Source organism: Mustela nivalis, assembly GCF_964662115.1.
Source record: "Mustela nivalis genome assembly, contig: HAP1_SCAFFOLD_919, whole genome shotgun sequence".
Classification (NCBI taxonomy): domain Eukaryota; kingdom Metazoa; phylum Chordata; class Mammalia; order Carnivora; family Mustelidae; genus Mustela; species Mustela nivalis.
The window spans coordinates 41,355-68,360 of record NW_028135745.1 but is presented as its reverse complement, the minus strand read 5'-3'; the positions used below and the strand labels follow the sequence as shown (position 1 = coordinate 68,360).

The following is a 27,006-nucleotide window of genomic DNA, read 5'->3' as shown; positions in this document are numbered from 1 at the left end:
TTACCCAATATTCTTTTTTTTTTTTTTTTTTAAGATTTTATTTGTTTATTTGACAGAGATCACAAGTAGGCAGAGAGGCAGGCAGAGAGAGAGGAAGAAGCAGGGTCCCCACTGAGCAGAGAGCCCGCTGTGGGGCTTGATCCCAGGACCCTGAGATCATGACCCGAGCTGAAGGCAGAGGCTTTAGCCCACTGAGCCACCCAGGTGCCCCCCAATATTCTTTTCATACATAGTATGAACAGGATTGTGCTAACTACTGGAAGTACAGAAGTTAACGAGATAGACAAGGTTCCTGCTTTTATGGAGCTTATCTCTGGGGAAGCGGGGGGGGGGGGTGAATAACAGCAAAACAAACAAGTAAGTGCATAGTAAAGAAATAGTTGGTGCTATGGAGGAAAATAAAGCAGGATGAGGTACCAGGGGTCCATGGGAAATGGAATGATAGGTGACTGGTTGGTCACCTAATGGCCATTCCCAACTTCTTCCTTACCTTCCTCTGTCAAGTGGCTGAAAAGGCAACATAACCACTTTCCACCATCCCTTGCAGCTAGGGATGGTCACGTCAACATCCTCTGCTTCTGGCAAGACAAGAGGAAATCTCTAGGAGGGTGTTGGGAAGCTCTTGGAAAAATGTCTCTTTCTTGGTAAGAGGAAAGAGGCATGCAGAGTGTTCTCTCTTGTGGGCCTGGCTGCCCCTTGCTTCTCACCTATGTAATCTTGCCATGTGATGATGTCAGGGCACTGGGAAGATCAAGGAAGTCCTGGGACTCACAAAGATACTACCCAGTGTCTTGACACTGTGGTGCATCCATCACTAGACTCATTAAATAAGCAATATGTTATGGTTTTAAGCCCCTCTGAGTTTTCTGTTATTTGCCTCTAAAATCATCCAGACTGATGCAGGGTCTTATTTCAGATGGAGTGGCCAGAGAAAGGTTCTCTGAAGAAGTGATACTAGAGCTGAAACCCCAGTGATGAGAAGTCAGCCATGTGAAAATTGGAAGAGCATTCTGTGCAGAGCAATGTGTGCGAAGACCCTGGGGCAGGAATAAGCTCTACGCTGGAGCAGATGAATATGGAAGGAAATGGTTCCTGATAATCATCAGAAAGGCGGGAAGGGAATCAGATCACACAGCATTGTCGGGCACAGGTATTCCTACTGCAGTGAAATCCATTGCAGGTTTTATGCAAAGGCGTGATAGGAGTATGACCTGATTTATGTTTTAAAAATACAACTTTAATTGCTGTGTAGGTGGCTAAGAGAAGTGGGGGGCATCAGTTAAGAGGCTATTACAATAACCTAAGTAAGTGATAATGATGGCTTAGACCTAGTAGTGATGTAGGTGGAGAAAAGTAGATCAATACTGAAAATATTTTGGGGACAGCCAACAAGATTTGCTGATGTGTGACAGGGTTTGGGGGCAGGGATGACTCCCTGGGCTTGAGGTTCTGAGATGGGGGGAAGTTTGGGGAGCTGGAAATCAATAATTCTATTTTGGGTGAGTTGCATTCTTATTAGATACCCAAGTAGAGCTATCCAGTTGGCAGATGAATACCAAAGTTTGGAAAAATGTCTATTCAGATTATTTGCTCATTTTCATTAATTCATTCATCATTCCATAAAAACATTTTAAGATCCTACCCTGTGCCAGAATGTACTGTGCTAAGAACCATGTATACAAAGGCCAATAAAACTGTGCCCCTCCCTTCATGAAGATCACAGTCTAATTATTACTATTGTGGAGGGATGTGGAGAAGAGTAATAAATAAGTATAAATAAAGACAGTAAGTTGTAATGAGCAGAAAAGAGCTAAAGAGCAGAGCATGGCAGGAGGGCCTGCTTTGGGGCTGGATGGTCAAGGAAGCAATGGAAGCAGTAGGAGCCAAAACAGAGAAGAACAGGGCCATCTATGGTAGACTCTCTAAGATTCCTCCTGCAGACAGATGACAGGACATGGAAACCAAGTCACCAAGCTGCCTTGGATCCCCAGCCAGTTTTCAGATCCTGAGCAAAGTTTCAGACTCCTTGAGGCCTGGCCTTAGGGCTTGTTATAGGCTGCTTCCCTTGAGGCAACTCAGACTTCTCTGCAGTCCAAAGAACCTATCACATGGTGGGGGATGGGGTGGGGAAGAGAAAAAAAGGGGCAAGTGGGCCCTGGAGGGACAAAGCGCCTCTGGAAACTTCCTTGCACTCTTGTACAAGATGTGTTCCTCTATTCTCCCATCCCACTCCACACTGCATCATCACTGGGTCATTTAAGCAGGAAGCAAAGAATGCCTTCATTTCTGCTTAGAGGAGGAAGGAAGCGGGCGGAGGGAGGGAAGGAGGAGGTCTGACTCACTCCCCTGCAGGTCACTGCTCCACGGAGTCAGGGCTGTCCAATAATAACTGCAACTGGATGACTCCCGCACATCGTACAGAGGCAAGATAAGTCACTGGGGGTATTGATCTGTGCTGTGCTTCTTGTTGAGATTCTTTCCTATTCCCTTCTGAGAATGAACCCAGACCCTAAATGCTGCCTTGTCTTGGAGGAGAGTCGTATCACTGGGCCCAAGACAACCGTGTCCTTGGCTTTCATTTTCTGGAGGCTGAGTTCTCTGAGGGGGATTTCTACAGAGTGTAGGAGGAAGAAACAAGGATGTAGGAACCAGGATGTGGCTGTGGCCCCTGGAGTCATGCAAAAGGCAGGCCTGGATGGTCACAAGAGATCTTTTTGGGGATGATGAAAAGGTTCTGAAATTCGATTATGGTTGTGCAACTCTGTAAATATAACAAAAATCACTGCCTTGTACTCTATTATGAGTGGGTGTTATGCTATACAAATAGAATAGGCCTGGGACCCTTGCCTCACTTCCCCACTGCACTCCAGGTAAGTGACAAGTGGTAATGGAGGAGTGCAGCAGAGGGGCTGGATCCAAAGACTTCCTGGCAGAAAGTAGAGTCCACTGCCCCAAGGCGGGTACCAAAGCCGCGATCTCCCAGCTTTCAAGCATACACGCCACCTCAGACCATAATTATACCTCTGCCATGATCAGAGGGGATCCAAGGTTAGAGGGATCACCCATATATTTTGCTGGGTTTGCAAGCCCCAGGACCTAGGAAGAGGAAGAGAATCCCAGAAATGCTTGTCACTGACTTTCCCATTAGCCTGAAAGGATAGAACCCTGCTGTTATTTAAAGGAAGTAATGTATGTAGTAGGCAGACTGGCCTCCTAAAGATGTCCATGCCACACAGCAAAAGGGACTCTGCATATAGAATTAAGGTTATGAAACTTAAAATGGGAAGATTATCCTGGACTATCCAGGTGGCCACAAACTAACGAGCCCTTAAAAAAGAGGATCCTCTCTGGTTAGAAGCAGAGAGAGGAGGCAAAAGAAGTCAGAGAATGATTTCAAGCATGAGAAGGAGCAGACATGCTGGCTCTGAGATCCAGGAGCTCCGATGCGATAACCAGGGAGAGGCCACTAGTTGTTACAGATGGCCTCAACTAACAGCCATCCAGAAAATGCGACCTTAGTCCTACAACCACAAGGCACTGGATTTTGCCAACCACTGCAAAGAGCCTACAGGAGTCATCATCCTCTAAGAAGGAACACAGTCCTGCGAACACCTTGATTTCAGCCTATGAGACTCAAAGCAGAGAAACCAGCCAACCCACCCAGACTTCTGACCTGCAGAACTGCAATATAAGAAATAACTGTCATTTTAAGCCATTAAATTTGTGCTACTTTGTTCTGCAGTAATAAAAACTAATTCAATATAGCCATTTCTTTGATAATTCAGTGTGAACATTAAAATTCAAACCAGGGGCGCCTGGGTGGCTCAGTGGGTTAAGCCTCTGCCTTCGGCTCAGGTCATGATCTCAGGGTCCTGGGATCGAGCCCCGCATCGGGCTCTCTGCTCAGCAGGGAGCCTGCTTCCCTCTCTCTCTCTCTCTCTGCCTGCCTCTCTGCCTACTTGTGATCTCTCTCTGTCAAATAAATAAATCTTTAAAAAAAGAAAAAATAAAATAAAATTCAAACCAGCCATCCTACCACTACCTTCCACTACCCCCCAGCATCTCAAATATCAGAAACCTTGAGAGGCTCAAACAGTATAGTGCTTTCTGGTTTACCTTAAACATGGGACTGGGGGCTAAGAAACCTGGGCTCTAATTCTGAATATAAGTACTGAACAGCAAGACAAGAGACACAGGTCTTACTTCTATATCACGGTAAGGACCTTAAGTAAATCAACCTCTCAGAATCTCCATGGCTATAACATATGTGAGTTGGTCGAGATGATTTCTGAAGTCCTTTTAGCGTTATGAACTAAACTGATAGGTAGACATTGTGATGAGCAACACACATTTGTTTAATTTATAACTCACTACTTTCACCTGGCAGAGAGCTCACCCCAAGAGTGCATTTCGGTGGGAGGAGAGGGAAGTTAGTTAGGGCTGCTGGGGCTTCTGTGAGCTTCTGATAACCAAGATCTGATATCCTTTGGGTCTCCAAAGGAGGGATGAATTTTCCCTAGAGGCCAGCTAAGCAGCCCTCCCCAACAACTCCGGTAATTATTCTGGAAGTGCCAACAATCTCTGACTGAAGATTCCCTGCAAGAAGTGGTCTGGTCAAAGAGGACTTGCCAGCTGTGTCTGTCTGCCTTTCTATCTACTACCAAGCTTCTCAGAGGGGAGAGACACTTACTAGAACCCCTGGCTACCCTCTACCAATTTCCCACACCTCTCTTTCCAGTATGGAGTCTTTCGAATTCAGAAGTAGACAGTTTGGCCAAGGCATATGCACCTCCCCAAATTCAATTTAATTCATTACCACAGACATTTTTTTTTAAATAGTAGCTGTGTGCCCGCTGAGTCTAAAGTAGAGGAAAACAGCTGTTTTGGAGGTAAGCATTTAGTTTCATTTTTCAAGCTCAGATTTCAGTATCAACATCTCTATTTGCGCAACTTAAATAAGAAAGAAGCAAGGAGGCAAAGGCCAGACACATCACACTCAAAGCAAAAAACTACAGAGATGCAATTTACAGGAATTTGAAAAGGTGAAGTTGTTGTTAAGCACGGAGTACAAACTCTACACAGAGAGTTACTAAGAACTCTGATTTTCAGAAGTATATTCTGTCTCACAGCAAATTCACAGCAACACACGGGGTAAATTTTGATCCACACCACTATCGTCAGTCAGGGTGTCCTGAGAAAGCAAACCTTTAAGTTCACAGAGCAGAAGTTAGATTTCAATTTGCTTTCATGTGCATTTTTCATGGACAAATTATGCAACCATATGTAGTCAGTTGTCACTGAAAATACGTTGAATGTGGGGTGCCTGGGTGGCTCAGTTGGTTAAGCCATTGCTTTAGGCTCAGGTCATGATTCCAGGGTTCCGGGATCAAGTCCCACATCAGGCTCCCGGCTCTGCCGCAAGTCTGCTTCTCCCTCTGACCTTCTCCCTTCTCATGCTGGCTCTCACTCTTTTTTTCTCTCTCAAATAAATAAATAAGAATCTTTTTTAAAAAATGTTGAATGTGTATTTGCATGTTTCACATGGTTAATATATATTTTAGTACTGTATATTTTTAGACATCTGTTCAGTTAAAATGATATTGCTCTCTTCTCTCAGTGCTTCTTACTTTAATCCCCTCTGCGCATCAGTCATGGTTGACCCAAATCATCAACACCAGGCATTTTTAGCCTTTCTTCCTCAGAGACAGATGTGACAAATGTGTTCATACATGCAACACACTCCTACAGAAATACCCAGGAATTATGTGCAACTCTAGGAGCTTGACCTGTACCTCTAACACCAGGTCCTCAACCTAAGAAAGCATGTGGAAAAGAACATTATTATGTAAATATCCTTAACTTTGTCCTAATTAATTAAAAAAAAATCACTAGCAAATCTTGGTATTTGATTTATTAGCAAGCAATTATTTGCAACAGACATCCTTTGTTTGGGACATATTTTGACACCATGGTTGATAAGCACAGTCCACTATACCGTAAGTGTACAGTGTACACGTGAAGTCTGAATTCTTTTTTTTTAAAGATTTATTTATTTATTTGAGAGAAAGAACTTGAGAGAGAGCACAAGCTAAGGGAGGGGCAACAGGAGAGGGAGAATCTTAAGCAGACTCCCCACTGTGTATGGAGGCTGAAGCAGGGCGCAATCTCAGAACCCTGAGATCATGACTTGAGCCGAAATAAAGAGTCAGACTGAACCACCCTAGTGTCCCTGAAATCTGAATTCTTGAAGGCTAAGGGTGCCTATCACAGAGAATGGAGGAAAAAGACCGTAAGAGACAGAAATATGGTTATTTTTCAAACTGGGCAATGATGGGATACTATGAACCTATTATAAAAGTCTATTAAGGAGCATTTTTCTGGAAGTAACTAATCTCCTACCTATGATCTATAAAGCCACTGATATTCCAGAAGGTTTCATAGGCTGCACCCAAACTTGAAGGCATGCTTCCTTCTTTAGATGTGGAAGAAAATAATTTTGCCGATTTTTTTTAAAGATTTTATTTATTTGACAGAGAGAGATCCACAAGTAGGCAGAGAGGCAAGCAGAGAGAGAGAGAGAGAGAGAGAGGGAGGAGGAAGCAGGCTCCCTGCCTAGCAGAGAGCCCGATGTGGGACTCGATTCCAGGACCCTGAGATCACGACCTGAGCTGAAGGCAGAGGTTTAACCCACTGAGCCACCCAGGCAGCCCAATTATTGCAGATCTTAAATATGAAGAGGTTATATAATGCAGTGATTAGGAGTATGGGCTCTTAGAGCTGTGGTTCACAGGTCGTTCTGCCTCCCAGGGGACATCTGGCAATGTCTGAAGACATTCTCGATGTCACACCTGGGGAAGGAGGGTGTTACTGACATCCAGTAGGTAGAGGGCAGGGACGCTGCTAACCATTCTAGAGTGAAGTCAGATAGCCTCCCATAACACAGATGTAAGCTGGCCCCAATACTAACAGTGCTGATGTTGAGAAACCCTCCTGTAAAGCAGCCTGCCTGGGTTTCAGGTCACTTAATACTTTGTAACCTCTACCAAGTTACTTAACATCTTTGTCCTTATTGTCTTTACCAATGAAATTAGGATAATAATGATACCCACCTCATTGATTTGTTGTGAGAATAAAATAAATGATGCAAGAAAGAAGCTAAGAACAATGTCTGAAATAAAAGGAGTGCTCAACAAATGTTTACTTTCCTTATCACTGAATGCACTGAGAAAGACTGAGAAAGAAATATACAAAAATTTTAACAGTGGTGGTTTCTAGGTGGCAAGATCATGACTGATTTTTATTTCACTTCTTGTTTTTGTTTTTGTTTTTTTTTTAATATTTTGTTTGTTTGACACAAAGACAGACAGAGAGAGACTGAGCACAAGCAGGGGGAGCAGCAGGCAGGGGAGAAGCAAACTCCCCACTGAGTACGGAGCCTAACATGGGGCTCGATCCCAGGACCCTGGGATCATGACCTGAGCCTAAGCAGTCGCACAACCGATTGGGTCCTTGTGTGTGTGTGTGTGTGTGTGTGTTTAGGATTTTCATTTAAGAGCGAGACAGAACTCGAATGGGGAAGGGCAGAAGAGGAAGGAAGAAAGAATCTGAAACAGATTCCACACTGAGCACAGAACCCGTGCAGCTCAATCCCACAACCATGACATCATGACCTGAGCTGAAAGCAGGCGCCTGACACTTAACTGACTAGCCACCCAGGTGCCCCTATTTTCATTACACCTCTCCATTTCTCTTCATTTCCCAAATTTTCTACAACTGTATTTATATTAACCTAATATCCAAAAACATATATATTTTTAAAGAATGCAGAGGAAAGAACTTTACTTGTCACAGAGAAGAAAGAGCACAGAATTCAGATCCTGGCTCTATGTTGTGTGGGACTTCAGGCAGGTTGGTTAAATGTCTCTAAGCAGATCAGAAATTGGGGCTAATAACCCATATCGCAGAATCTCTACCAGGATTTCACATGCAGACATCCAGTGCCTAGGAAAGTATGCCAAATGAGAGGCTCCAAGAGATGATGGCTTCAAAAGTTTAGCTGAGGGAATATGCCCCCATAAACAGGAAAATATATTTATTATGGTACCCCTATTTTACTTTTGAAACTGTCCTCTTGGAGAGACCACCTCTCAGCTCGTGCCATTTTTTTGCCTTGGTTCATAAAGGAGAAGTTGTATCCATACTCTGGTTCTTCTGTCTATCTCCTCCTCCTTCCCTATGTACACATGTGCTAGGAAATGATCCAGTCAGTGGGCTGGCAAGGCCTGACTCGGGTGGCAGGGTTTACTGGCAGTGGGCAAGTGACTGTGCCTGAAAGGCAGGACCCAGGCCTCACTTTCTCATATCTACTTCCCATGCTCACTGCCGCACCCTTTCTATCTCGTCTTTCATTCCAAGTCTCCAAGTGGAAAGCACATTTGGCAAGGCCTCTCCATAAAGGGACACCTCTCTACTTTCTTTCTCTGTTGGATCTTCTCCTGTTCGGCTGGTTGAGCAGAGCTGGGAGATTTGAGAGAGAAGAGTAGGAAGCCCAGCAAGGCTTCCAGACCTCAGCCTGTAGAGGACACCAGGCCGGCTTCTTTGGGCAGCCCTGCAGGAGCGTGGTAGTCATGCAGCTTGTACTCCTACTGGGTTGCCTGCAGAGCTGTTTCTTCTGCATAACTCACTCAGCAGGTAACACTGGAGGTAAGGAGGATGAATGGATAGAATTTAAGGACCCATACCTTATCTACAAACCCTATTCTTCCTCTCCTTAGTGACTTAATTAGACAGGAATAATATAACAGGTATATTTGTGATTATCAAGAGAAGTGACTTTTTTTTTTTTTTCAAATATTTTTTAACATAATCTCTACACCCAGTGTGGGGCTCGGATTCATGAGCTCAAGATCAAGAGTTACACAGGAGCTCCAAGAGAGAGGACTATTCTAACCCCAGTTAGCCTGCTAACTTGAATTCAAATCCTAAGCAACATTTCCAGATACCTTGAGACAATCTTTAACACTTAAGTCCTAGCTGCCATGGTTTGGGAAGGCAGCCTGGCTCCAATCTACTCTAATACTAAGGATCCTAGGGTTCTCTGGGGAGGAGTCTAAATTCCTGTGAGCTCTTGGTTCAGCATTCTGAGGACTGGGAGCCACAGATGATTAGGAGAGGCCTGCCTGGGACAAGAATTGACTTCAACATGTTCAATCTCAACCCAAGGTGAACTATTTCAAGTGTTGGGAGATGGTGCCAGGCAAACGCCACAAGAAAATGAGATTGTTAGGGTGCCTCTATATCCAGATATAAATACAAATACCAGGAGAACTTCATTCTAAAGATAAATAAAATGTCAGGGGGATTCATAATCCCCAGGAAAGAATTTATGGATACTTCTTGAACTCTAGTGTGCTACTGCTTCAGAGTCAGTCAGACTAGCATATATAAATTTCAGACATAATTCTGGTTGTTGCCCCGGTCTCTCCTACTCCACTGTCCTCCCTATGAGCACATGCAGAACAAAACAGGCATGGGCCCCTATACAGACCGAATGCTTTACAGAACTTCCACAAATGGGTATTGAGAGCTTACCATAAACCAGGCCTAGTGCTAAGTGCTAGAAACCGGACGAGAGAAGCTATGGTCCCTTTGCTCAAGAAGCTCACTTCAGGAGACTATAATAGTGTAAATGTGGTACTAGTCCCAGGGAAACAGATTTCAGCAGGGATGCAGGGTTTAATATAAAGGACCAAAGTTCAGCATTGTAGGGGACCTAACCACTCTTCAAAGTATTCTTCAATGAAACCCTGAGGGGAAATACCTCATTTAGTAAAGAATTTCACAAATTTTATATTTCTATCCCTTTTTTTTTTCTCCTTATACCTTTAACCTAGTAACTTCCCTTAGTTTTCCTATAGCATATAAGAATGAGATCAGTCATCATTTATTGTCAAGAAGGGAAACTATACAGACCATGGAAGAAATATCTATATTTCAGAAATTTCTATAAGTTAAGAAAAAAAAAACCTTCCTTTTTCCCTTAAAACCTAAAATAATTTGCAAAGAGAGTAAATCTATTCCCTTGAAAAATGGTAATATTATTTTAAAGTAACAAATCCAGTCCATTCAATACCACAGTTTGTATTCATAATTTTTAGAAGTTGTTAATCTATTTATTTTACTGTGAAAACCAAGTAAGTGCTTTTTAAAGATAGTATGTTTAAGCTGGTATTGTTACTAGGTTCAGCGGATAAAAGAAAAAAAAATCAACCATGATGTAATTCTAGATTTCTTTTTTGCCTTTGGACATCATCTGGTCACCATAGTAACACAGTATTTTACTACCAGATATCTATACAGCTCAAAGGGAAGAGAAGAACAGGCAATTACTTACTGGGGTATTTGGGGGTACAGAAGATGACTATTGGGATAATTTAATATATAAATATGGATTCCACTGGAAATCTGTCTCAGCCAGGCAAGCTGATTTGATCTTCTAGTAGCATCAGCTGAACAAAATTTGTAGCCAAATCAACTGTTGACATCATTTGAAATAACACAAACAGGGAAGAAGCATAGGTTAGGTTAGGAGTTAAACTCATGAACTCTGAGGTCAAGTTTCTTGGGTCCAAATACTGTTTCTAGTATTTGCTAGCTGTGTGATCTTGGGAATATTCCCTAACTTCTCTGTGCCTTAGTTTTTTCATTACCAAAATGTGAGTACTAATACCTCCCCCAGAGGGTTACTATAAGGATTAAATGACAGATTATTTGTGCTTATAATGACGTCTCACACACAGCAAGAACTTTGTTAAGTATTTGTCAAAGATGAAATAAAATTTAAATTTGCTAGCTTCCCTCATAGTGCTGGGTAGAAATGGTCAAAGATACCAAGATTTGAGTACATGACAGATTATTTTAACCTGTAACTTTGGAAGATTCCTTTGAGAACTTCCTGGGAGCCTTCTTGAGAGCTACTCTGTAAGATTTGGAAGTCAGTGGTACTCTACTATCCCAAACCAGAGACAGAAAAAATCATAAGCTCTTCTGGTATCAGGAACATCAGAAGGCAGACAATTGCACAGCACAAAGAAACAGCATGCCTGCCCACTCAGGCTCCCTAAGCCACTGCCAATCACCTCTGGGAACACGGGCACAGAATAAGCAACTAAAAATGGAGAAAACAAGATTTTATGGCAGGGACAAAGAAATTTAGTTGATTTCAGTAATATTATTTGTTTCCTCTTTCCAGGACTCAAAGAAAAAAATTATTTTCATCAATTAGTGCTTTGTTTTATTAATTATCACTATACATAATTTCCATCAATTTTTCTTCAGGGGCACTTACTCTGGTGAATCAATTCATTTTACAGAACTACCTAAGCATCTTTTCTAGACCTGTAACAAATCTAAAGCCCCCTAACCAAATCTAAGCCAGGAAAAAAATCTCCGAATTGCCCGGAAAAAAGAAGGTATCATGTCCTGTAAGCCAAATTTCAGCCGCGATACCACAGGATCCCTGGCACATACCTTCATCTGGACTTGATTTCAGAGACGGTCTCCTTGGGTCTTCTCGGTCAGGAACAGCCCTCGCATAGGAGTTTGGAGAATGCCATACACCACCGGGAAAGCTTGGGAGCACATTCATTTCTGTCCTCTGCCTTCCCCTTGGCTCATAGCCTGCTTCCTGGTAGAAAGACAAGATGACGCTGTGCTGGGTTGACTTGTTAAACCATCTTCCCGCCCCCAGCCCCACTCTCTTGGTGCCCCTCCCTTCTTTCCAAGGCTCTGGAATGTGTCACATGGGAAATGGATCATGTGGCTCAAGGGGAGAATGTGGCCATCTTCTATCTCCCTTCCCCCACTTTTCCTTTCAGGAGCAAAAGCAGCAGAAATCTCTGACCTGATTGGCTCTGACCAAAAATCTCCATATGAAAAGGAAAAAATTCAACCAAACCTCAAGGCTTCTCCACTTTCTTTTTTGTTTTATTTTTCATCTGAACATTTTATTCTGGACATTCAGGGATGCTTGGTAGGGAGTGAAATGTTACTTTCCTCCCAGCCTCTTTCTTTCTTTCTTATCATCAACACCCTAACACGACAAGGTGTTCCCTCACTCCCCTCTGGAGCCCCCTTAGCACGTCTGAGACAACTGAGTGTTCAGCACCAAGGACAGCATTACACTCCTTTCAGCATTCATTAAAACCATTTGTCTATTTCATCCTCAGGTAAATAAAGATATTTTAAAAATATTTCTCTGAGGTCTTGTGTCCAACTATAAATCAGGCTGTATAATTAGGGCTCTGACTGCCCCTACTATCAACTTATTGCTACCTTATAAATACAATTTTTACTTATCATTAAACCCCCAAATCCCATGCCTATATCTACCTCCCAGTCCCCATTCTACCACCCATCCCCACCCCTTAGATACACTCCATGTTTTGGGGGAAGGGGAAATTCTCATAACACAGTTTACTATATGCCCATATATCTATGCTTACGTACAAAACAAAACACAGAAACACATAGGATTTTTTTTTTTTAGTATATATGTCAAGATGTCCTTAGCCCCATTCCTAGGCCTCAGGCAGAGCTGAATTAGAGAGGCTGGGAGGGAGTCTGGTGGAAGCTGTTTTGTGCAGGGTCTATCCTGCTTTGCTGACGTCCCTGTTGCCATGGTGCTAGGTAACTGCTGAAGGGGATGATTTCTTTCAGAACTGGTCACCATGGGACCCTGCTGACTAAAGAAAGGGAGTGGGGAAAAGACTGAATTGCTGAGGAGGGCTTTCAATTAGCATTTTCCGAGCCAAATTTACCTAAAATTCAGTAAGCCCTTTCCTTACTGAATTGCTGCTAACCCTAAATCTCAAAAGCATTCTGGAAATTAGTATGGACACTGTGATGGTCACTCCCCCATATTCCACTGCTTCTTTCCCCTAAAGGTCTATTTGGGTGCAACTGAATGAAAATGCCAGCTTCACAGAACACTGTGGAGTGCCATCCCAGAGTAGGAGGAAAGGACATAGGAACCAATTTCCCCTCACGTTGGGGCTTCTGACTTTTATGACACCATTTACAGGAGTCCCAACAGCCTTAATTGGGAGAGGCTTTAGAACAACACCTGACTGCTGACACAAGGAACTATTTGCGAATGCTTTACAATGTTATGGGAGAAACGGCAAATATTTTTTAATGTGAGCTGCTGAATTATTTTGAATAAAAATAAACTTGATTAGTTCAAGGTCAATCCTTTGGATAGATTTTGTACTACCCCCAAATCAGGAATTTAAGCTAGCTTTACGTTTGTCTCATTAGGCTGGCATAAAACCGATTGTTTCTAACTCAGAGTCCTTAGCATGGCAATTCTAAATATTATTTTTGGCGGGCAAAAATACTTTCAATATGCAGGAATGAAAATTCTGTTAAAAAAAAAGAGAGAGAGAGAGAGATTTCACAGGGAGCTGGAGTATAATTTCAAGAAATCAAAGCTCCTTCCTTGCTCAACATTCACATCTTAAGACATATTTATTTCTTTTATTTTAGAAGAAAAGTCAGGTTAATTCCAGTTTTTCTATATAAGACTCATAGAAGATTTCAACTCTGCTAATTCTGATGCTTGGTGCTTTCAGAAAATTCATTTATCAGGAAAGATGGAGAGGTGTCTGAAGAAATTCTTAGAGAGCCAGCAGGATGGTGACTTCAATATCATCTCCCTTTTCTTTGCCAGTAGTAATGACAAGAACAACACAAACAGCTAATATCTAACATGTCCCAGGTGTTTAGCACATGTCAGTCAGTCCTCCTACCAAACTGTGAAACAGATACTCTAAGGAGCTCTCCTGTTTTATAAATGAGACTGAAGCTTCCAGAGGATAAGGAATATACTCTGAACTGCACAGCTAGTTAGTGTGGAACAAGACTTTGGAACTATTTAACCTGACTGCAGAGCAGGCACACTATACAATACTATTCTGCATCGTTAATAATGGACTAGACTAATAATGGACTAGACTCAACTAAATGGACTAGACTAAAATAACCTGTCAGTGTAATGTGATGTGGTTCACTACTAAGGGCTTCTGATAGGAGAAATCAAAAAGATTGTTTCAAATTACTTGAGACCAAAAAAAAAAAAGACCAAATTATTCATTCCTTTTAGGATGACTGAATGTGTACATCACAGCTTAATGATAAATAATAATAATTTTTCAAAGAATCATAATCTAGAATATTATTAAGGATTTTTATAAAACATGTGGTATAATATACTAACTCTGCTTTAAAAAATCTTAAATTTGTAATCACCAATCTTATTCCTGGCCATTTGGAAGAAAATAAAAAGACCGTGTCCTCCATCCAAACTCCTAAAACTCCACAATACCTGTAATTGGGGTAATATTTTGAAAATGATTTATGTGATTTTTTTTTTCTCCTTTGCCTGGGAATCAATTTGCCTTGGAAATAGGGAGTGTGGCACTATTTCAAGTTGCAAAAAGAATGTAAAGAAAGAAGGAATTAATATATTCAGCTTCTGAAATTCAAAACAGGAGTGTGCAGAAAAACAAAAGCCTTGAAATCCAGGCCGTTCTTTTGAAAGTCATTCTTGAAATTCCTTTATTTATGCCTTTACTTGTCATCAACCAAACATGAGAGAATTTGCTTAGAGTGTTCGGCACTCTAGAGAGGTCTTCAGACTGGGGCAGACAAAAACTTTCCAAGAGGTCCCAAAGCACACAGTTTAATGGGAACTAATTTCTAGACCCTCAACTTCCACAAGTATTATTTTTTTTAAAGATCATTTTAAATTTAATTTGACAGAGAGACAGAGATCACAAGTAGGGAGAGAGACAGGCAGAGAGTGAGGGGGAAGCAGGCTCCCTGCTGAGCAGAGACTGATGTGGGCTCAATCCCAGGACCGGAGACCATGATCTGAGCCGAAGGCAGAGGCTTAACGCACCGAATCACCCAGGCACCCCACAAGTGCGTTTTCTAAAGCTGATTTTCCTGAAAACCTGTGCAGTCAGGGTGCCATACTGATTCTTGGTTCCCACCTACTAGTTTTCCTTCTGTTCTACCATAGAAGGTGAACTCTCACTCACCTTTATCCTACAGTGGTACACAGCCTGAATTTAAAAAGCTCCTGGGAATCAAAGGAACACCTGGAAATACTGGGGATGCTCTTGAGATACCAGTGACCAGCCCCAATAATTGAGTGACAAACCCTATTAAAAATAGTGAGTTTTCTAATGGCTTTCAACAAAACTGAAAACAAACCACTATCTAACCGGCCACCGAGAGATTCATTAAAATAGTTTTCTTAAAAGAAAGTTCTTTTCACAGAAGAATGCCAGCTAATGAATGTAGAGTATAATAGCTAGGGCAGCATTTTTGCAGCTCCCATTGAAATAACGTATTCAGGCAAGGACTAAAATGGGTATTGAAACCATCAGATGAAAAGTTTTTGAGAACAGGTTGTAGATTATTTGCAAACTGCAAAGGGAAATGTATCTTTATCCATGCTGAGACTGGAAGGTCACCATTTTAACCAGGTGACCAAATTTTTAGTATCACTAATAGTGAGACAACATGAAATTATGTGCCTAACAATGAAGCAATATGACCTATCCAACATTACTAATCAAGTATTCTTTCTAAAAAATGTTTAACCTGAGTCTAATCAAACCTCTGTTCACAATGTCTAGTTTTTTTTAAAGGCCAGGATTGAGAGAACAAGTTATAAAACATTATGAGGAGGGGCGCCTGGGTGGCTCAGTGGGTTAAGCCGCTGCCTTCGGCTCGGGTCATGATCTCAGGGTCCTGGGATCGAGCCCCACGTCGGGCTCTCTGCTCTGCGGGGAGCCTGCTTCCTCCTCTCTGCCTACTTGTGATCTCTGTCAAATAAATAAATAAATAATCTTAAAAAAAAAAAAAAAAAAAGGAAGAAAAAAAAAACATTATGAGGAAATAATTAGCCAAACAGAATAAAGAATATTCTACAAGGGGGCTCGACTGGGCTTATCAAAAAGTCAATGTCATGGGGCACCTGGGTAGCTCAGTTAGTTATGTGTCTGACTCTTGACTTTAGCTCAGGTCATGATCTCAGCGTCGTGAGATTGAGCCCTGTGTCAACATGGAGCCTGCTTAAGATTCTCTTTCCTGGGGCGCCTGGGTGGCTCAGTGGGTTAAGCCTCTGCCTTCGGCCCAGGTCATGATCCCAGGGTCCTGGGATCAAGCCCCGCATCGGGCTCTCTGCTCAGCAGGAAGCCTGCTTCCCTTCCTCTCTCTGCCTGCTTCTCTGTCTACTTGTGATCTCTGTCTGTCAAATAAATAAATAAAATCTTTAAAAAAAAAAAAAAAAGATTCTCTTTCCTTCTCCCTCTGTCCCCCTACCCCACCACTCATATGCCCTCTTTAAAAAAAATAAAATAGGGGCACCTGGGTGGCTCAGTGGGTTAAGCCACCTTAGCCTTGGGCTCAGGTCATGATTTCAGGGTCCTGGGATTGAGTCCTCCTTCCCCCTCTCTCTCTGCCTGCCTCTCTGCCTACTTGTGATCTCTGTCTTTCAAATAAAGAAATAAAATATTTAAAATAAAATAAAATAAAAAATAATATTAAGTCAATGTCATGAAATAAGAATTAAAAAGTTGTGCTGTTAGAGATTCAGAGACTAAAGACCACAACAAAGGATTTGCTAAAATGCAGACTGGGAATGGAGAGAGAGTGGTTATAAAGTAGCTATAAAATATTTTGGGGATAATCTGGGAAATCTGCATTGTGAAATGAACATTAGGGGATATCATGGAATTGTGGTGGGAGAAAGAAATTGTAGTTTATGGGAGAATTTTCTGATCCTTAGGAAATGCTGACATATTCAGAATAAAGTATCAAGACAAATACAAGTTACCCTCAAATCATTCAAAAATAAAATATATGTATATACATAAACAAAAGGGGCAAGTAAATATAGCAAAACATTAACAATTGGTGAATCTAGGTGAAGAGCATATGGGTGTTTACTTATCTTTAAACTTTGGCAGCTGAATGAAAAAATAAACACTGCCCTATGGTAGAACAAGTATGTGCCACATAGAGTCTGGCCCTTTCCAGCTCAGGTTTAGTGAGAAAGAAAGAGAGATCAAGGAAAATAAAGCTGTCAGGAAACCAGGCCTGAGTTCTTTCTAGGCCAAAGTTGGATTTGAGTGTATTCATTTTCTACTGCAGCTATAACAAATTACCACAAACTTAGTGGCTTAAAACAATACAAATGTATCATCTTACAGTTCTGTAGGTTAGAAATCCAACATGGGTTTTACTGGACTAAAATCATGGTTATGGCAGGGCTGCATTCCTTTCTGGAAGATACAGAGAGAATCTATTCCCTTGCTTTTCCAGCCACCCACATTCCTTGGCTCAAAGCCCTCTTACTCTGTCTTTAAAACCAACAACTTTGTACCTTTCTAACCATTACACCATAGTCACATCTGCCTTTGACTCTGGTCTCAGACTGGAAAGTTTCTTTCAAGGACCCATGTCATTAGATTGGACCCACCCAGATAATCCAGTATAATTTTCCCTCTCAAGGCCCTTAATTTAATCATATCTACAAAGTCCCTTTTATCTTGTAAGGTAATATATTAATGGGTTCCAGGGATTGGGACATGCACATCACTATGGAGCCCTTATTCTGCATACCAGTGAGTTACCTCTGTGTTGAGAGGATCTCTGCCTCCAGGAGAGAGAGAGAGGAGTCAACTATCCTAAGCTGTCCTGTTCCACTGAAGCATGGAGTCTGAACTAACAGCCAGAGGGTCTGCCATGACTAGGTGAGGTGACTCCACAGCAGGGGCCAAGAGGAAGCTGAGTCCACAAGGGGAAGTAGCCAGTATTCCCTGGGAGATTTGCCTAAAGCCAAAACCAGGTCATGAATTCACCAACTGCAGGCTTCATTCAGCATCACAGACCAGCAAGTTCCCCAGCAATCGGGCCAACACGGGGTATCTTGTCAAAAACTGCCAGTACATACTCTAGGTCCAAAATGAAGCCAGCGAGTACCATCACTCTCACCAATTCCACAAGGATGTGATGTTACTGCTCTCCACCCTACCACCCTGTATAAATGGATGTTACCATTAGAGAAGATGTAGGACATCCTTGGGAGGCATTATGAAACATGAAACATTTTTATCCAAAGGAGACTTAAACTACTTAAAGGAATTATTTAAATAATGAAATTGAACTATATTCGAAACTAATTAGATACTTAGGATTTTTTCCTCCTGTAACCTAATCATTGTGTGTGGGGGGGGGGTGGTATGTGTGTGTGGTTTTAAAACATCTCCACAAATTCTTTGATATTTCGCCCTTCAAACAGTGGTATCTAATACCACTCTCCTCAAATGTGGGCCTTCCTTAGTAGCCTATTTCCAGTGGAAAAAATGTGGCAGAAGGGGTTCTATGTAACTTCTGAAGCCAGACTGTAATGATAGTTTCTGTCTGGCTCTCTAACAGCTCAGATTACTCATTCTGGGGGAAGTCAGCCACCATGTCAGGACATTCAACCATCTTGTGAAGGGGCCCACATATGGAAAACAGGCCTCTCACCGACCAGCACCAACGAGCAACCAGCTGAGTGAGTCGCCATGGCAGCAGATCCTTGTCAACATCAGGACTGCAGCTATGTTGCCAGACCCCAAGCCAGAACTGCCCAGCTAAGCTGCTCCCAAATTCCTGACCCACAAAATTAGGAGATAATGTTTATTATTGTTTTAATCTAGTAAGATTTAGGGTATTTAGGGGGTTTTTAAAATAGATTTTATTTATTTATCTGAGAGAGAGCAAGAGCAGGGGTGGGGCAAAGAAAAAGGAAGAAGCAGGCTCCCCGCTGAGCAGAGAGCGCACCGCGGTGCCCGATTCCAAGACCCCGGGATCGTGACCCAAGCCGATGGCAGACACTCAACAGACTGAGCCACCCAGGCACCCCAGAGCCACCCAGGCACCCCAGTTTGAGGTTATTTTGTTTAACAGTAATAAATAATACACAGGTGAAAGCTCTGGAATAAAAAATAAGATACCCACTCTTTCTAGACATAGCTGAGCAGTAATAAGTGAAATAAGTATTCCTGCTACATATATGTGTTCCTTAAATGGTGTGGTTTCATGATGCCAAGACATTAGGAAGAGGAGAACACAATTAGCTACTTACAGTGTTATTTGGGAGGAAAAAAAGAAGATTATAAAGATTCAGAAGAGCTGTACAGAACTCTAGAACAGGAAGATGGACCTTAGATGGGACTGAAATAAGGGACCAGAAAGCTGTCAGAGCCAAGACAGCCACTGACTCTCCGTCTTTCTCTATGAGGCTACAATGCCTATTGTCTCCTATTCCCTTTTCATTGGCTACATTCACCTGTTTCTCTTTTGATATCAGCTCACCCTGCATTACTGGCCCCCAAAGGCTGGTCCCAACAGGCCAAGATGTCTCTGAAACATGCATGACCTTACAAGCTCAATGCTCCTATCAAAGTAACCCAATCTCAATTAAAAACTGAACTACCATATGATCCAGCAATCCCATTTCTGGGAATATCTCAAAAGGAAATAAGATCAGTATTTTTATTTATTTATTTATTTTTTAATAAACATGTATTTTTATCCCCAGGGGTACAGGTCTGTGAATCGCCAGGTTTACACACCTCACAGCACTCACCAAAGCACATACCCTCCCCAATGTCCATAACCCCACCCCCCATAAGATCAGTATCTTAAAGAGATATCTGCATCCCATATTCATCAAAGCATCATTTATAATAGCCAAGATACAGAAACAGTCTAAGTGTCTGTCAAAAGAGGAATGGATAAAGGAAATACAATACACACAGAGAAGTATTTTTCAGCCTTTAAAAAGAAGGAACTCCTGGGGCACCTGGGTGGCTCAGTGGGTTGGGCCGTTGCCTTCGGTTCAGGTCATGATATCAGGGTCCTGGGATCGACCCCCCGCATCAGGCTCTCTGCTCAGCAGGGAGTCTGCTTCTCTCTCTCTCTCTCTCTCTCTCTCTGTCTGCCTCTCTGCCTACTTGTGATCTCTCTCTGTCAAATAAATAAATTGAATCTTAAAAAAAAAAAAAAAAAGAAGAAGGAACTCCTGTCATTTGTGACAACATGGATGAACCTGGAGGACATCATACTAAGTGAAGTAAGCCAGACAGAAAGACAAATACTGCATGATCTCACTTATATGTCAAATCTAAAGAAGTCAAATTCCTAGTAACAGTGAATAAAACAGTGGTTACTGGGACTGGGAGCTGGGGAATATAGGGAGATTCTGGTCAAAGGGTACAAACTTTCAGTTATAAGATAAACTGTTATAAGTTATAAGATAAACTGGAGACCTAATATACAGCAGGGTGACTAGAGTTAACAATAATGTATCATATATTTGAAATTTGCCAAGATAGACTTCACATTTCCTTACCACACATATACAAATAGTAACTATGTGATACAGATAAACTAATTAGCTTGACTGGTAATAATCTCACAACATATATGCATATCAAAACATCACACTGTACATCTTAAATATATACAATTTTTGTCAGTAAATTTCAGTAATTTCAGTAAAGCTGGGATAAATACATGACCCAGTCTCTCAATGTTCTGATCTATATTCTTAGGAGGCAGAGTCTGTTGGACTCAGCCTAAGTCAGATACACAGCTAGATCCCATCAGTTGTAGGCAGCAGGATGGAGAGGAGTTCTCATACTACCGTCTCAGCACTCCATAATTGGCAAATTTTATAAAAGTGCAGGGCAAGGACAGGGAGGAAATGAATGACAGAGGAAATGACTGGCATCTCAGTATGCATGTATGTGTTTTTACAATCCCATTAACTCTCCATGGGTGAACCTGCCAACAGCCCAACTCTGAACTCACAACACCTGTGGCCTCCAGCTCCCCTCTATTGTAATCACCCACCTGGCTATGCACACCCTCCACTCTGCTTGTAGCTCTCCCACACACACACACACTATGCTCTTTCCACAGCTGAGACTTGACGCATGGTGTCCTCTGCCCTGTCCACTTTGGGAACATGTAGTCCTCTCTCAAATCCTGCTGGGTTTCATCCTGGGTGTGGTTCTATGTCCCTTTACCCCCACTCCCTCCAAAATAAGTTACTCCTATCTTCCTTTTTACTATAGTACTTCTTTAATCCTCACATATATTACTTCTGTCGTCGTATATATTATATTGCACTGTGTTCATAAATTCTTATAGGGAGGAATGTCATCCGGTTCATCCTAATACCTCCAGAATTAAAAAAACAAAGAAGGTACTCAACAATAATGTTCCAGCGCATTGAACAAACTTAATTTGGGGGACTAACTGAAAGCAACTTAATTCTTATTTTCCACTGACCCTGTGAAAATACTCTGTAAGGGTTGGTTTTTTCTCCCATCCCTGAATAAAAACTTAGGCAGTCCCATTCCTTTTTCTGGTAACTTTTAGTTAAGAAAAGTTAGTAACTAAAATATCCAGTCCTGGGCGCCTGGGTGGCTTAGTTGGTTAAGCATCTGCCTTCCGCTCAGGTCATGATTCCAGGATCCTGGGATCAGCCTACATCCGGCTCCCTGCTCAGCGGGGAGTCTGCTTCTCCCTCTCCCTGTGCCTGCCACTCCCCCTGATTGTGTTCTCTCTCTGTCAAATGAACAAACAAAATCTTTAAAAGAGTTATATATATCCAGTCCTGTGTAATAATCAAACTTTGCCACCTGACTTCAAGGTTTTCTCCCTCCTCCCAGTTTGTGCCTGCTACAGAGGGAAGCTTACATTTAGGAAAAGAGTGTGGCCACTTCTCTCTCCCTGACTTGTCTAACAACACTCCAGTAACTCCATTCAAATATTCTCTTCGAAACCCCTTTATCAGTCTTCATCTTGACTTTTTATGCCCTTGATAGGGGTGAGAGTTCAAGAATAGCCTCGTCAGTTCCCACCCTCCTATAAATTACAAAAGACCTATAGAGCAGTCTGTGGTATTTCTTGTCAAAGAGCCTCGGCAGCACTCCTATTTTAACATATTTTTACAAAAGCTGGTCTAAACTGTCACTGCTTGAGATTTTCCTATTTCTAACTTTCAACATGCTTCCCTCTTTACGCCAAGTCTCCTATCCTCCTACTCCATTCCACTCCTCACTTCGGCATATTCTGCTATTCTCCCACTTTATAAGCTTTCACTACTGACCCCTGCAGTCTGAATCCCTTGTCTCCTTATCTAGACAATAATGTTTACTCATTTCCCCAGTGCTCTCACTAGGGACTAGACAAACTAATGCGCTTCTCAAAAAAAGGGACCCAATTAAAGACAGGCTACCCTGTGTGGCAGAAGAAATTCCTGGCCAGTACTGCTACAGTTGGGTCTAGGCACCCAAAGACTGAAGGAATATGTTGGTTTCAACTTCTGAACCACTTATATCCCTAGAAACTAAAGTCGTCCTACTAGAAAGTCACTTGTCTCTTAGAAGCTCAAATCCCTGAACCAGACATGCCATTCCTTCTGTTTCAAGAAATTCTTTATTCACCAAAAAGGTTACAAAAACAGGCTTGCATTTCCCCTTTCTTATTTGTTAGTACGAACAAAACTGTGTCGTGAGAACAGCCACAACAACCCTGATAGGTCTCATTGTCAATGGCCTGCTGCACGTGCTTTCCCACAAGCACCTTTCCACCAGAGAACACCCACATATACACACTGCAGTGATGTCATGATGCCCCTGCAACAGGGTAGATCCAGCTATAAGAGGTCGCCTCACCCACTGTGGACATCAGTCCAACATTCACCACATGGTAAAGCAATAAAGACATCATCATCTGTGTTGCCTGTGCTAGCTCAAAGGATCAACTTGGGAGACTCAAAGTCCTCCATCTCTACAGCAAGGCCCATGTACTCCTGAGGTCTGTATTAATGACATCATCACCTGCCTTTCCCAAATCCAGATGTTTACCACATTCTTGTCATAGTGGCCTCTTTTCCTAAATATAGCCCACTATGCCCTAGTCATCTGCCCATCTTAAGCACTAGCCTTTATTCCTCTACAAATTTTTCAAATATATAGCCATACAGATAGATGGTCCTAAACCACAGGTCTAATTTTCTTCTCCTTCTTCTAGATGGAACTCCTCTTTTTTTTTTAAAAAAAAAAAGATTAGTTATTTATTTAAGAGAGAGAAAGATAGCTAGAGCAAGCATAAGCTGGGGTGGAGGGTGGGGAGAGGGAGAGGGAGAAACAAGCTCCCCACTGAGCAGGGATCCCCATGCAGAGGTTGCTGCCAGGACCCCAGGAACATGACTTGAACAGAAGGCAGATACTTAATCGACTGAGCCATCCAGGCGCCCTAGAGGGAGCTCTTAAAGCAGTGGCTCTAACTTTAGTAGCAAATGAGCTTTAAAAAATTACTCATGTCCAAACTCCACTACCAGAGATTCTATTTAATTGATTGAGGGGGCAGCTTGGGCATTTTTTAAAACCTCCCCAGGTAATTCTAAGGTGAAGGCAAGGTAGAGAACCTGTCTTAAATACAGATGGCTTTATGCTACACAGAGCTTCCATATTTGAGGGGCAGATAGCATGCATAAATGTGGGAGGCTCAGGGGAAGACACTTTCATTTGTTGATCATAAATTATATATCAAGTTCTATGTAGTAACTCAGGCAGCCTTCTAAATAGTACCTCATTTCATCTTTACAATCATCCTATGAGGTAGGCACTGTTATCCTTATTTTACAAAGAAGAAAACTGAGGCACAGGCAAGTCACACAGAGTAACTGGCATAATCAACCAAGGCAACCCCCAGATCTGATTTCCAATTTTACACACTTTCTGTGACACCATACTGAAATGTCATGCCTCCTACAGCTAGATGATCCCGCTTCCTAAAACAAGACACCTAACCTTTATCCCAGAAATCCTATTCTACTGCATCCATGATTTTTTTCCTGGAACATTTCCCCACGAATGGCACACATAGAGCCCTGCTACCAGGCTGTACTTTAGGCTGCTAAAATGGAATGAAGTGCTCCAAGGGAAAACTTTTTAGGGAACTACCATGTAGGGTAGTTACTGAGTCTTTATTGAAGTACTTCCATTTTAAAATTCATACCTGGATCCTTTGTCCATCATTGCTGACTTAAATCCTGAAGCTTTCTCTATTACAGATGAAGCTATACTACCTACCTACACACCACTGCTTTGGTGGGCTAGTAAAATTAGGTACTCTGTCCCTCCTCTGCCCTGTACACCATACAGGACACAAAAAATCAACATAGAGTGGCTAAGCTGCCTAACATTGCTGCCAGTATCAAAATGGACTCCAATACCTAGCGAATTGGAAAGCTGGAACTAGAAGTATGTATTTTTGTAATGCACCAGTGGTATGTCTAAGGGACGAAATTCCACCATTTCACAAAATTCACATTTCATTCTGGCTGAGGTATGGGGGGGCGGGTGGGAGGTGGTAGGAACCAGGGGAGTTACTGGGAGAGAGTACTTCAGGTATCTGGGTGGTACCTTTGGGACGATGCAGGACAAAATCCAACGTTTGTGTGCAGGTGTCCCGTGTATCCTGCAAAAGAGGTAACATTAGTCAGGCAGATAACTCAAGGCAGTTCCCAAATTCCCCGGTCCTGTGACCTTAAACTGTTCTTTCTAACCCTAACCTCAGCCCTTGTTCAGGACTATGGCTTTTAAGATCCCCTTTTTCTACTCACTCAGGGACTTCCTAATTTTCACCTTAAAAATCATGGTCTAATCCTTTCTTCCTTTCTGTTTACGAACATGCATAGGTTCACACTACTTTAAGGAACGTTCTCTACTGACAACAGTGGTCTTTCTAGTCTCACCTCTCCCTTGTGCTGTATAGCTACTGCCTCCATTTATCATCTCCTTCCCACTGCATTACCTTAGTTCAGCCCAGTTTCCCTGAGTCTCCAGTAAGGGGGAAAAAAAAAAATCTTGGCACCCTCAGATTTATTCCTTTAAGTGGCTCCCCGAGTTATCTTTCCAAACACATCAAAGTCATCACCCTCATTTTAAGACTGGGATCCGCTCCTCGACCCCGACTCCTTTACTGCTGGCTTGGCTGAAACTGGCTCTGACACAGAATTCACGGCCAATATATAATAACGAAAAGAAGGGACGACCATGCAGTCGTGCAGAGTTGTGACGGCAAAGTCTCAAAAGAACGTAGTGTGCGCCTGAACACCGCCCCCTCCCACCCCCGTCACACCTTTCTGGAGGGCCAGATTTAGTTTACTATTGACGTCGCGGAAAGTTTCAAAACTTTTTCGCGCTCCCAAGGATTACTCAGGGCGCATGCGCACACGTACCCGCGGACGTGCCTCTCTGCGCTCGGGCAGAGCTCGCGCGGTTTGAGGAAGCCCCGAGACTAGGAAGTGTTGTGTGGCGCGGTGCGCCCTTTCCCCATCTTCCCCCCATCCCCCACCCCCAAGCTGGGTGGATTTGTGCCGTAAACAAATAAAGGAGAACGAGACTCGGCGGCGAGAGCAAGCGAGGCTGGTACAACCAGCCACCAGGCTAGCGGCAAGTGTTCGGGGACGAGGAATTCTTCAGACTTCTCTGCAAGGCCCCGAAAACCGCGCCTGTTCCTCGGTGGGGGAGGGGGAGGGAGAAATTAGTAAAAATAGAAAAGGCCAAGCACTTTGTCACCCTAAGCGGGGTTTTGTTTTGCTTTTTCACTTTAAAAAACGTGACGAAAAATGCTCCAGGGGTTGCCAAGCCGGCGGTTGACCCTCCTGCTGCCACGGCGCCTGCGCGGCGTTTGTTTACCAGCTCGGGCGCCCGCTGGTCCTGCTGCCCGGGCGCCGGCGCTTACTCGAGCGACTTGCTGTGTATGTTAATTCACAGAGAAAGTCGTGCTTTTCTGCAAGTTGAGAACGGGACGTGTGGAGTCTTAAGTCCGAAGCTAGTGAAAATACGAACGGAATGAAAACCCTGAATATTCAGAAATCCTTGCCTTGTCAGACCTGCCATGGGAGGGCTTTATAATGTACGTGACGAAGGAGGGGGCACCACTGTAACCATTAGTAAGAAGTGGCAAGCAGCGACGGTAAACCTAAAAGCGCAGGTAGTACTTAGATACCTGTTATGGAAAAGATGCAAAAAAGCCTAGCCGGAAAGCCATTCTGGGTCGAGCAAATCCCTAGCAGTACCTGCATGATTAAGACTGACTCTTGAAACAAACTCAAAAAGGCAGCCATGCAAATTTTGAAACTAAAAAGGGAGGTAACTCTAGAAGCAATCGCCATTAAAAGCACAAGCAAATTTTAAGAGATGGTTTTAAGATGCCTTCCGAATCCGTTTCTGATGGTTTAGAAGTCCATGATACTTGGAAAATGAGAATATCTGGTAGAACTTAGTGGTGTAGATTTATGAATCTGAAAACACACACAAAGGAAGGTTGATTTTTAAGTGTCTTTATGGAGGCATTTCTATTGATGTACTTTAATGTGCTCAGAAATAAACACGAAACTGGTAAATTCAGCCAAACCTGAATCTTTATCTTAGAATTGGATAAAAGCATAGAGATTAGCAATTTGGCAATTTTATTGCACTCTATTTGTTAAGTTTTAAGCGAAGACTTGGACTTGGGATAGAAGAAAATTTCTACAGAAGAAGGTGAGATTTTTTTTTTAGGTAGCATGAAATTCGGTAGAAAAAAATGTATGGACGTATGCAGGTGGGGCCAAATTTTGAAGGCTTTGGACATCTGCAGTATGGTTCACATGGAGACTTCACCTTAAAAAATTAGCCCCAGGGACACCTGGATGGCTCAGTTGGCTGAGCCTGACTGGGGTGGTGATCTTGGGATCATGGGGTCTGGCAGGGTAGGTCTGCGCACTGGGCACTGGAGTCTGCTTGGGATTCTCTCTCTCCTTCTCCTTCTGTCACTCCCCCCCCCCCCCATAGGCCCTGCTCACATGGGTGCGTGTGA

The 27,006-nt window shown here is 42.7% G+C and overlaps 1 protein-coding gene across 7 annotated transcripts in view; it reads right to left on the bottom strand.

Annotated features, from left to right (window-relative positions):
* GPR19 (G protein-coupled receptor 19) overlaps positions 1 to 25,357 on the bottom strand; it is a 36,125-nt gene extending 10,768 nt beyond the window's left edge. For 2 of the 7 annotated variants that reach the window (XM_082750297.1, XM_082750298.1), the window contains exon 1: positions 10,394 to 10,543. The gene's annotated coding sequence lies outside the window, so the exon portion shown is untranslated. The other 5 variants (XM_082750300.1, XM_082750299.1, XM_082750294.1 and 2 more) reach the window with 5 other exon arrangements.
* Between the last annotated feature and the right edge of the window lie 1,649 nt (positions 25,358 to 27,006).